The sequence below is a fragment of the Tamandua tetradactyla genome, chromosome 11 (assembly GCF_023851605.1).
Source record: "Tamandua tetradactyla isolate mTamTet1 chromosome 11, mTamTet1.pri, whole genome shotgun sequence".
Taxonomy (NCBI): domain Eukaryota; kingdom Metazoa; phylum Chordata; class Mammalia; order Pilosa; family Myrmecophagidae; genus Tamandua; species Tamandua tetradactyla.
This window is the reverse complement of record NC_135337.1, coordinates 12,714,924-12,726,116: the sequence shown is the minus strand read 5'-3', so window position 1 is coordinate 12,726,116 and position 11,193 is coordinate 12,714,924. Positions and strand designations below refer to the sequence as shown.

At 53.7% G+C, this 11,193-nt stretch overlaps 1 long non-coding RNA gene across 2 annotated transcripts; it reads right to left on the bottom strand.

Moving 5' to 3' along the window:
• Positions 1 to 6,178: 6,178 nt before the first annotated feature.
• LOC143649394 (uncharacterized) lies at positions 6,179 to 7,757 on the bottom strand. 2 transcript variants are annotated; one of them, XR_013158968.1, is made up of 3 exons: positions 7,691 to 7,757; positions 6,734 to 6,788; positions 6,179 to 6,592 (listed from the first exon to the last, which is right to left on the bottom strand). It is a non-coding gene; the product is annotated as an uncharacterized LOC143649394 (long non-coding RNA). The 2 variants fall into 2 exon arrangements; XR_013158969.1 differs by having other exon boundaries at positions 6,179 to 6,413.
• Between the last annotated feature and the right edge of the window lie 3,436 nt (positions 7,758 to 11,193).

Below are 11,193 nucleotides of genomic sequence, written 5' to 3'. Positions count from 1 at the left end.
CTCTGCCCAGGGAGGGAGAGAGGGTCTGCCCTGCCGTGGCCCCCGGCCCAGTGCCAGCTGACTTCCTATATCTGAGCAGGGGGCTGGGAGCAGCTCTGCCCTCCAATCCACCCCCCTGCCCACCTGACCCTCTGAGATCCTGTCACCAAATTGTAGCCAAATAACTGGAACAATCCAGAAGTCCTGATTCCCAGCACAGGGAAGACTCCAAGTGTCCACTTTAGGGTCAGTCCACTCTCTTGCTGTCCCTGAAACCAGCCACCTGCAGTTCTTAGGTCTTGGGCCTCTCCCTGTCCTGCCAGGTACTGGTATCGAGAGGTACTGGGGGTGGAGGGGCACTTGGCTCAGTCCTGGGAGCAAGATTCACCATCCTGCCCAGCTGCTCCTGGGCCAAAAGACTGCCTGATTTAAGGCTGGGGGTGGGGACAGGTGTGCCAGGACTCAGGGCTCAGCCTTGGACTCAGAAGTTCGGAAGCTCCCAGGTTCCGTTTGTGAGGCAGGGTGGTGCTTTCTGTATTGAGCATGAACCTTGGGAGCTGGTGGGGATGAGAGGCTCCTCAGCCCCTGGCTCTGGGTCGGAATGTGCCATGCCCCTACCCCCGTCTGGGGGAGGTGGGGTGTGCTCCCACATCCTGACCTGTGGGCATGGACTGGGTGCAGAGGCCTACTGGATCTCAATCAGGGCTCAGCTATAACCTCCCACCCCCCCCAGCCCCCGGCCAGCCTGGAGCCTAGGGCGGTGGTTTCCTCGAGAGAACGAGATAGTGCAAGGAGAGGTTTCCAGAGCACAATTAGATGGTTTGGAGCACAATTGTGAAGCACATTCCCTTTCCCTGCACCTGGGGCCAGATTTTCTCTCTAGTGGCAGCTTCTCCCCTGCAACGGGGGTCCCTGGAATTCATGGGCTCACACCTAGGAAGCCTCACGCCTGGGGAAAGATGGATAACCTCACTGCCCTTTTGGGCTGCCACTGCTCTCCCTGTCACACAAGCACAGGCACCAGTGTGCCCACAGCGTGCAGAAGCCTTGAGTCCTCGCTCAAGCCCCCCCAGTTCTTGGTGGGTGCCCCCACAGACAGTGCTGTGGGCAGTGGAGGCTGCTGAGGGGAAGGGCGGAGCTCCTGTGTTGAGGCTCAGCCTCCCAGGAGGGTACAGCCCGTGGGCAGCATCCCCACCTGCCCTCCTTTTCAGGGCCTCTTCTGGAAGGAGGGGCTTCCGGCAGAGCGCAGGCTAAGAGGATTCAGAGCCCGGCTGGAGAATAAATGTCTGCTGAGTGATGGATGGACGCACAGATGCATGGATGCATGGAAGGGTGGATGGATGGAATGGGGGATGGATGCATGGATGGATGGACGGATGGAAGGAAGGGTGGATAGACAGAGGGATGGAAAGAAGGAAGGAGGCATGGATGGATGGACAGCTGATGTATGTATGTATGGATGGAAGGATGGATGGATGGATGGATGGATGGATGGATGGATGGATGGATGGATGGAAGGGTGGATGGAAGGATGGATGGATGGAAGGGTGGATGGATGGATGGATGGAAGGGTGGATGGAAGGATGGATGGATGGAAGGGTGGATGGATGGATGGATGGAAGGGTGGATGGATGGATGGATGGATGGATGGAAGGGTGGATGGAAGGGTGGATGGATGGATGGATGGAAGGGTGGATGGAAGGATGGATGGATGGAAGGGTGGATGGATGGATGGATGGAAGGGTGGATGGAAGGATGGATGGATGGAAGGGTGGATGGAAGGACGGATGGATGGATGGATGGAAGGGTGGATGGATGGATGGATGGATGGATGGAAGGGTGGATGGATGGATGGATGGAAGGGTGGATGGAAGGACGGATGGATGGATGGATGGAAGGGTGGATGGATGGATGGATGGAAGGGTGGATGGAAGGATGGATGGATGGATGGATGGAAGGGTGGATGGATGGATGGATGGAAGGGTGGATGGAAGGATGGATGGATGGATGGAAGGGTGGATGGATGAAAGACGGGCTGGGACAGCAAACCTCCATCCTTGAGAGCCACGTGCAGGGCAAGAGCAGGCCACAGCGCTAAGCTTGGGCCCCTTCATGGAGGGTCCTGAGACACTGCTGGTGCCTGTGGCTCTGACTGACCCCAGCACTGGGAGGGGCAGAGCAGCCCCAGGGTCCCCTCCTCCACCCTTTGCTCCTTTGCCACCCCCACCTCCCACCCCTTAACCAGCTCGTCTCCCATCCCCCACCTGCCCTCTCCCTTACTCACCTCTCTCCCCCACCTTCCCTTCTTTCCTAGCCCTCCCAGCCTTCCTGTCCTTCCTGGGTGTTTGGGGGAGCAGGGAGACCCACACCTCCTCAGAGAGATGAAGCTTTGGGGCCCCCACCTGACGGCACCTCGAGCCTGGCCCCCTGCCTAGTCCCAAGCAGAATTAGCAACAGGAAAAGCAAGGTCCCAGGAGAGACACTCTATATACACTCTTCCATATATTCCATTTCTATTGTATATTCAATCTGTACATGTGGGTGTAAATGCTGTTAAATGACAAACCCAATATTATACCGTGGCTGGTGGGCTATTTTCATCCTCAGTGCTGTACAGATCTATTTTCATTGTATATTTGATATATTTTTAATTTTGTAGCATGTGGCTGGGCCAGCCCCAGCCCGCCAGCCTGCGGGAGGGGACTGAGTTGGGGCTGCCTGCTGGGTTTTCCTGGGCTCAGTAATGCTCATAGCCCTTAGCTGTCGCCTGGGCCCTGCCCCGGCTGTGTCGTTGCTGTGTGTTAGATGTAGGGCCCAGCGGGCCGTGCGTGTGCGTGTGTGGGTGCGTGGTGGGTGTGGGTACGTGTAGGGTGCTGATTCGTGATTCCCAGTGTTCGCCTTGTCCCTGGAGACCACTCTGCCCTTCCCTGCCTCTTCCCTCCTGCTCTCCGCTGCAGTATCCTCGGCCTCAGAGCGGGGCTTGCAGAGAGCCCCCTGCCTGGGGAAAGGAGTGTGTCTCTTGCTGGTGACTCATTGCCTTCGTGCCTCTGGGCTTGCCAGAAACAGGGAAGGAGGCCTCTTGGGGTGAAAAAAAAATCCCCCAAATCTATTTCCCGTCAACCTCGTCCAGCGCTGTGGTCCCCTCTGGAGTCACACACTCTTCACCTGGAGAAAAAGTATGGGGTTTCTTCAGACGGTGAGACCCCCAAGAGGGCATCTCACAGCACCTCTCCCTGCTTTGTCCTTGAGACAGTCCTGATAATGCCCAGAAAGTAGACGCTGCCCTTCTCCTCTGCTTCAGACACTGTGTGCATTCCTCAGTGGGGTTGGTGAGCTGGGAGTGGGGCCAGGCCAGAGGAGTTCAAGGGCAGGTGGGGCCGCCTGAGGAGGTGAGATGCAGCGCGCGGGACTCCCCGCAGAGCAGGAGGTGGTCAGAGGGGGGCAGGCCCTCCAGCCCCAATCACCAGCTTCTTACTTGCGCAGCCTTCTGCCCTCTGCACTGAGGCAACGTGAAGCCCAGGGCGCAGAGGCGGGTCGGAGGTGGGGTGGACAGATGGGCACCCAAATGGATGCCAGCGAGGATGCTTCTGCCCTCCAGCAATAAACCTGCAGGGGCCGCTGCTCTCCTAGTGCCCGGAGAAGGCCTCCTGGGTCACCTGCTGCAGGGAGTGAGGCGGGGGCCCGGGCGCCGCTGCACCCAGGCCTGCAGTATTACGGGCACGGGGCTGCCCCTCCGCCCTCCTTCACAGGCACACCCCAGTGTGGGAAAGAGAAGAGAGACTGACAGGATGGAATGAACCCCAATTCCCTGAGCATCCCCAGTTCCTTCCACCAGGACCTGAAATGTGGGGTTCTGCTGCCGCTTCACCGGGACTGGGGGAGGAGGGCCCAGGGCCCCCTGCCCGCCCAAGGCCCAGCTTTGTACAGACCCGATAGCCCGCGCCAAGCAGTCCTGTTGAGTTCTGGCACAAGTTCAAGGCCAATTCAAGGCCATGTGTCCCATGGCTGGTGAAAGCTCTGGTCAGGATCAGCCCAGGGGAGGGGACCCAGTGTCGTCCCCCCTTCTCTCCCCACTCCTTCCCCTCTATTCTCACCCACCATGGTGTAAAATAAAGTGTCTGTTCTTACCAAACCCCTCTGGCCTTTTTTTTTTTTAACCTGCCCTTGGGGTTATGGGGATGGGGAGCTGGGACTCCCGAGGGAAGTTTTGGGGTAAAAGAGAGGGCTGCTATGGGAGCTGTGGCTGCTGGTGGGCTGGGTGAGGCATCAGGGCGAGGTGAAGATTTTCCTAGGAATTATCACAGGGATTCATAACGTATACGTTTCTAGTGGGACTTCCTGGATTCCAAGTACTCCGCACATCTAATTTTGGCCTTCATAATTCTCTGAGGGATATACTTTGCTGCCCACGTTTTCCCAGGTGAGGAAAACAAGGTTCAGTTTGACGTCAGGGTGCTGTCTGGGGTCCTCTAATAGGACCCTGCCAGGGAAAATCCCACCCCGCCTTCCTGCCAGGAAGAGCGCTACCTCTCAGCTCTGCTAGGGTGCGGTGCTTTGAGGGGCACCTCGCAGAAGGGCAGGCCCACGGGCTGGGGCTGAGGAGGGGCTGAGGGGGCTGAGAGCACCGGGGAGGGGGGTTTGCAGGTCGCAAGCCATGTTCTAGGTTCTGAGGGAACTGCCCCTCTCTTCAGGGGAGCACTCCCTTTTGCAAACTTAAAGAGAAGGTATGGATGAAATAAGGGATTTGCTATAACCTATTCGCCCAAATTTCAAAATTTCAACATCAAGCATTTATTAGATGCTTACTGAATGCTTGACACAGCGAAGAACAGGATGTGCTTGTGGTTGGAGGTAGGGGGAGGCGGTAGAGTGGGGATGGGGAGTGGGGGTGGAACTGTTCCTCCTGCCTCGTCCTCAAGGAGCACAGACATTGGAAGAAGCAAGAAGTCTAGCCCCCCACCCCACTCCAGTCAGAAATGACGCTGTTTGATTTCCAGCACACAAGGCGGAGACACTCAAAAAAGTTCGTTTTCTTCTCCCGCCAGATAAGAAGGTGTTGTTCCAGGAACAGCCACCAGATGGCAGGCAAACCTTCCTCTCCAGATAGTAGCTTATCCTCGCCCACTCCCTCACGCATTCCTTTGTTGTTGTTTATTCACTGAACAAACACTTATTGAGCACCCATTGTAGACAGGCTCTGTGCCAGCCATGGGGAAAAAAGATAAATAAATCAGCCCCCACAACCCACTCTGTGGCTGCAGGAGCCCCATGCCCTGTTTCCAAACCTCATTTCTCAGTCAGAGGAGTGTCTTGTTGCTAGAAACATCACTCCTTGTAAACTCATTTAATCCTTTAGGAGGGGGCACACAGACCCATGAAGAGGCAGTAATAATAGCAAGGAGCTGAGGCCTGGGAGCTCTGGGGTCAGACTTCCCAAATTCAAATGCAAGTCCTGTCCTGTGCTTCCTGGGAGTCTGTCTGAGCTTAAATTTCCTAGTCTGTAAAGCAGCAATAATGAATGGGCTGCAGGAGGTAATGCATTTTGCTCCAGTTACCTATTGCCGTGTATCAAATCATCCCCAAACTTAGCGGCTTAGAACAACCACTTATTATATCTCAGGATTCTATGGGTGAGGAATTCAGGCAGGGCTTGTTCAAGCAACTCTTCCAGTGTCAACTAAATTCCCTCAGTGACATTCAATGGGCAGAGGAGTTTCAGTCACGTCATTCAAATGTCCGGCACCTCGGTGAGGCAGGCTGGAAGGCTGAACTTTGCTGGGACTGTTAACCGGAGTGTCTACCACTGGTCTCCCCAGGACAGTTCATTTTTGGACGTTCAGACTTCTTATATGATGGGTCAGGGTATCCAGAGAGATTGTTGCAGCAGACAGAGGTGGAAGCTGAAATGGCACAGCTTCACGTTCACCGCATTCCATAGGTCAGGACGCCTGCCTAGAATTTAGGGGCTATCACAACGCTTCCCACTTGTCCATGGGAGAGTTGTCAAAAAATTTGTGATTTTACAGGTAATGGGCTTATCCCGCAGTGTCAGGGGTCTACCATCAGTCATTGATACCCGACTGGGAGTGGCTTTCTCCCGAGGGGACATCCAGCCCACAGACACAGAACGGCCACACAGGACAGGGAAGTTCTCATGAGGAGGTGAGTGTCTAAGTTTGGGCCCTGGGTGAAGGGAACAGATGGGGAGAGAGAGGAGAAGGACCAGGGGGAGGACAGAAGGGACAGCTTCTTCGGGCTCATATTTGCCCAGGGCAGGTGGCATGAGGGAGGTTTTAATCGCGGCTCTGTCACAAACTGGATGACCTTGGGCAAGTCACTCAACCCTCTGAACCTCCATTTTCTAATCCATAAAAGGGCGATGGCAATCGAATCCCTTCCTTGCAGCGATGTTGTGGAGGAAAAACGAACTCCATCTGGAGCACAGGTGGGAGCACCGTGTGGAGTACATTCCACACTGGAATGCCACAGGCACCCAATAAATATCAGATTCCTTTCTTCTTGCAAACTTGCGTGAGCCTATGGGGTCTACTTCATTCTGGGGGCCACATCACCAGGGCAATAAGCCCGTCTCCCAGATGGTTTCAGCCAAAACCTGAAGAAACCAAGGAAGGAGGGAGGAGATGGTACCATTTGCAGGGAGGTGGGGACCCGGAGTCATGGGGCCGGGGGGAGTTCACTGATTCTGTACACCCTCCCGCACCTCCAACAGACACCCACGACTAGACACACACACCTTTATCCAGCTTCAAGCCACAGGGTCTTGGGCCAGAACTGAAGGATTCACAGAGCTGCAGTGATGTGGTGGATTTAAAAAAAAAAAAAGACCCACAATTCTTTAACACTCTCCCACGAAGAAACGAGGTGTATGCCCCGCCCCTTGAATCTGGATGGACAAGAGTCTCCTTTGACCAATTGACTCTGGCGGAAGGGACGCTATGTGGCTTCTGAGGCTAGACTAGAAAAGACCATGCCGTTTCCATCTCACATTCATGGGTTCCTCATTTGGAGGGAAACCAGCTGCCACGTGAGAGCTGCAACGCTCCTGAGATTGCCATGTAGGTGCTTTGGTTGACGGCTTCAGCGGAGCTCCTGGCTGCCAGCTGGCGTCAACTTCTGGCCATATGAATGTGCCATCTTGAATGTCTAACTCCGCTGAGCTTCAGGGGACAATAGCTCCACCTGACAACTGAGTGCAGCTACTTGAGAGCCCCTAAGCAAGAACCGTCCCACAGAGCTCTTCCTAACCTCCTGACCCACAAAATCACAAGCAAACTCAAGCGGCGGTTGTATCTACATCACCAAATTTGGAGGGTGGAGGGTAATTTCTTTCGCAGCAGCAGTAACCAAAATACCAACCTGAGTGATCTTCTGGCCCAATCTCCTCATGTAACAGGGAAACTGAGACCCACAGAGGAGAAGAGACTTACCCAGAATTCTCTCAACCAAGCAAAGGGAAAATTGGGGCCAAAGCCTAGGCTTCTTGACTCTAAATCCAGTGTTCTTCTCCTGATAGGAAAGGCTTCAACCTTTCCTACCCTCAACCCACCCACCTCATTAATTTCAATATCAAGCATGAACTGGATCTTCTGTGTGTTTTGGATGGTGCTAAGCTCTTGGAATAGACCAAAAAGAATCATACAGGGGTCCCTGCCTTGCAGAGGAAGGTACAATCTTATTTGGAACAACTCACCCACTGGCAAACCCAGTAGAAGCTAGGCAAACTGCTGGGTGCTTTAACTTACATTGCAACTTCACTTGTCTTAGTTAAGAAGAAATGGAGAGATGGGCAGCAGGCTGCGTCTGTCACTCACTAGCAAACAAAAACCATTGTGAGGATTATGCCAGGCCAGCACCAGTTGCTGAATAGGCAGACTCAGTGGCCAGCTTTTGGGTCTCTGTTCTGCCTCAGGGCGAGCCTGAGCAGGAATGGGTCCTGGGCTGCATGGACACCCAACAAGGAGCCAGAGTTTGGTCTGCCTCTCCGGGCAACTGCAGCCCCCTCTCCCCAGGACCCTGGTGGAGTGGGCCAGACTTTGAGGACTAATGAACTACTCGAATGGCATGAGCCGGTTTGGCCGGAAGTTAGCCCAGGTGGAGGAGTCTGTACTTCTCTAGATGGAGAAATGCCGAGCACCAAGGAGTCTTGCCAGCCAGGCCTAGAACGACCACGCGGGGTGTGGGATGGGGGCCCAGGCCAGGTCCTTAGTTCAGCAGCCTTGAGCAAGGAGGGTTCTGGGCTCCACTGCGCTGGCCCCGTGACTCCCAGGAAGACTTTTCTGTGTGAGGCCACGTGGGTCCCCACATCACTCCTACCCTGTTCTCTTAGAGTTCACTGCTGTCCCTTAGGTTTAAAATCCTTCAGGGGGGATGTGCCTGTGAGCACCCGGGGCCCTGTCAGCCCTTCCGCTGACTTCAAGTTCGCGGTTCATAAGACCCTGAGTCCTGGCCTGGCCCGGGCCTGTGGCCCGCACCCTTCTGGTTCCTTCTCCCCACCCCACCCCAAATCTTGACCATCAAAGGTCGTCTCTGGAGACCATCAGGAGATAGAAATAGGGTAAGATAATGGGTAATTGGAGCTGAAGGGATACAGACTGTGCAACAAGACTGGATACAAAAGCTCAGAAATGGACAGCACAATGCTACCTAATTGTAATGTAATTAGGTTAAAACACTGAATGAAGATGCATCTGAGGTATAGTTTTTTTTCTTCTTTTTTTTTTCTCTCTATTATCGTTTTATTTCTTTTTCTGTTGTCTTTCTATTTCTTTTTCTAAATCGATGCAAATGTACTAAGAAACGATGAATATGCATCTATGTGATGATATTAAGAATTACTGATTGTATATGTAGAATGGAATGATTTCTAAATGTTGTGTTAGTTAATTTTTTAATTAATGAAAAACAAACAAACAAACAAAAAAAGGTCATCTCTGGAGCGACTCACAGCCTCTAATATACCTTCTCTGGAGTTTTCACAGCAATCCCGACCCTGCCTTCAGCCTGTGGACAGAGCCATTCCAGCCGAGCTCCACAAGGGCCGCTCTTGTTCTCCCCGGATCCTTCCAGGGAAGGCTCTGGGCATGTGCTTTGGAGACTGCAAGTCTCTGCAGACTGCCTGGGGGTGGGGGTGGGGGGTAAGATAAAATGAGCTGATAATCACACCAGAGGCTTCCAGCCTCCTCTCACTCTCCTTCCTCTTCTCCCTCCGTGCGGAGAGGAGGCACTGTCATCCAACCCCATCATGATGTCCGATAAAGCGATTCAATGAACAGGGCTGGGAGGAAGCAGGGCATGCTGGGAAAAGATGCTGGCTCCTTGATTTGGACCTGAAGGAGGGGGACCCAGTCCCCCGCAGGAGCTGGAATGTCAGAGTGGGGAGGCTTGAGAATCAGAGGATGGGAACTTGTCATGAGGCCTGAACTGCATGGGTCATGTCACCCAAGGAGGCTGCACCTTATGCACAGCCCCCCCCAGTGGAGCTTGGGAGAGGCAGGGTAGATGACTTAGCTTTTAGAGCTCTTGGGCTCCCTGCTGCCAGGATCGACATGAGTTCTCAGAGAACGAGGGTGTGTTCGTTTGAAATGAGGCAAGTACCCTAGAAAAGTCATGTTTTCATCCTAATTCCATTTTGTAAAGGCAGGCGTCTCCTGGGAGATGTGATTTAATTAAACTGGACTAAGTGGAGGTGTGTCTCCACCCATTTGGGTGGGTCTTGATTAGTTTCTGAAGACCTATAAAAGAGGAAACATTTTGGAGAATCGGAGATTTCTGAGAAATCTAGCCACGAGAAGCAGAGTCTACCAGCCAGCAACCTTTGGAGATGAAGAAGGAAAATGCCTCTCGGGGAGCTTCATGAAACAGAAAGCCAGGAGAGAATGCTAGCAGATGACACCGTGTTAGCCATGTGCCCTCCCAGATGAGACAGGAACCCTGACCGTGTTCACCATGTGCCTTCTCACTTGAGAGAGAAACTCTGACTGTGTTCGCCATGTGCCCTTCCACTTGAGAGAGAAACCCTGAACTTCTTGAACCAAGGTATCTTTCCCTGGATGCCTTAGATTGGACATTTCTATAGACTTGCATTAATTGGGGCATTTTCTCAGCCTTAGAACTGTAAACTAGCAACTTATTAGATCCCCCTTTTAAAAGGCCATTCCGTTTCTGGTATATTGCATCCCAGCAACTAGCAACTAGAACAGAGGGCCTCATTTGAGGGGCTCTAAAAAGGCTACAGGGGCTTGATAGCTCCCAGCAGCATCGCTCGGGGGTCAAATAGTACCATCTCTTCCTGTTCTTTGCCCTAATTCTTATTCCTGGGGAGGGAAACCCACCGGGGCTGATATCTTGGGATGACCTGGCTCCCGGACAGACAGATGCTCTTCCTTGACATCCAGAAGAAACCAGAGCACCTATGGGGTGGAAGATGGAGAAAAGGGGCTCACAGGGAAAAGAAGCTTGTGGGATTAGGAATCTCCAACTGTGGTTGTCTCATGTCTCGCTGAAGCCTGTCAGTTAACAAGGTCTTGGAGGAATGAAGAAGGGACGGAGCAGGCAGAGTCCCAAGATGGAGTGCAAGGCTGGGGAAGATATCTGAGGTCTTGGAGTTAGAGGAAGCCCCAAATCAGTTGCTCCCCACAAGCCAGAACCAGGCCTACTAGTTCCCTTTTCTCTCCTTTAACACAGTTCAGGGCTGAGGGTGAGGGCCGGTGCCAGGTCTCCGCCAACCACCAGGGGGCAGCACCCACCCATCCAGGACAGGCTGTCACAAAGCCACCTGGGCAGGGGGCTCTCTCCTTGCTGGGTTCTGTGCTTTGGGGGACTAGCACGACTTCACACAGAGAAAATCTATGGGGACAAGCCCCGTGATGCCAAAAGAAGCACACTGACCCCCACCCCCACTCCCAGAAGAGTCCAGAAAGGCTCAAGTAACAGGTTAACCCAGAGCTCCAACAGGAAACCTTGAAGCAAGTAGCTGAGGCATTTCTGGAGGCCTCTGGCTTGACTTCCCCAGGGGCAGGTCAGCGTGTCCACCCCGCCGCCACTCCCAAACTCCGCCCTCTGCTTTCTTTGGCTCTTCCTGGGTGCCCTCAACCCCACCCACCCAGCTTTTTGAACTCCCTTCCAGGTCTCCTGCTCTCCTGGGAACTCCTCCCCTCCTCCCACCCTCCAAATCTTTTCAGATGACTACCCCTC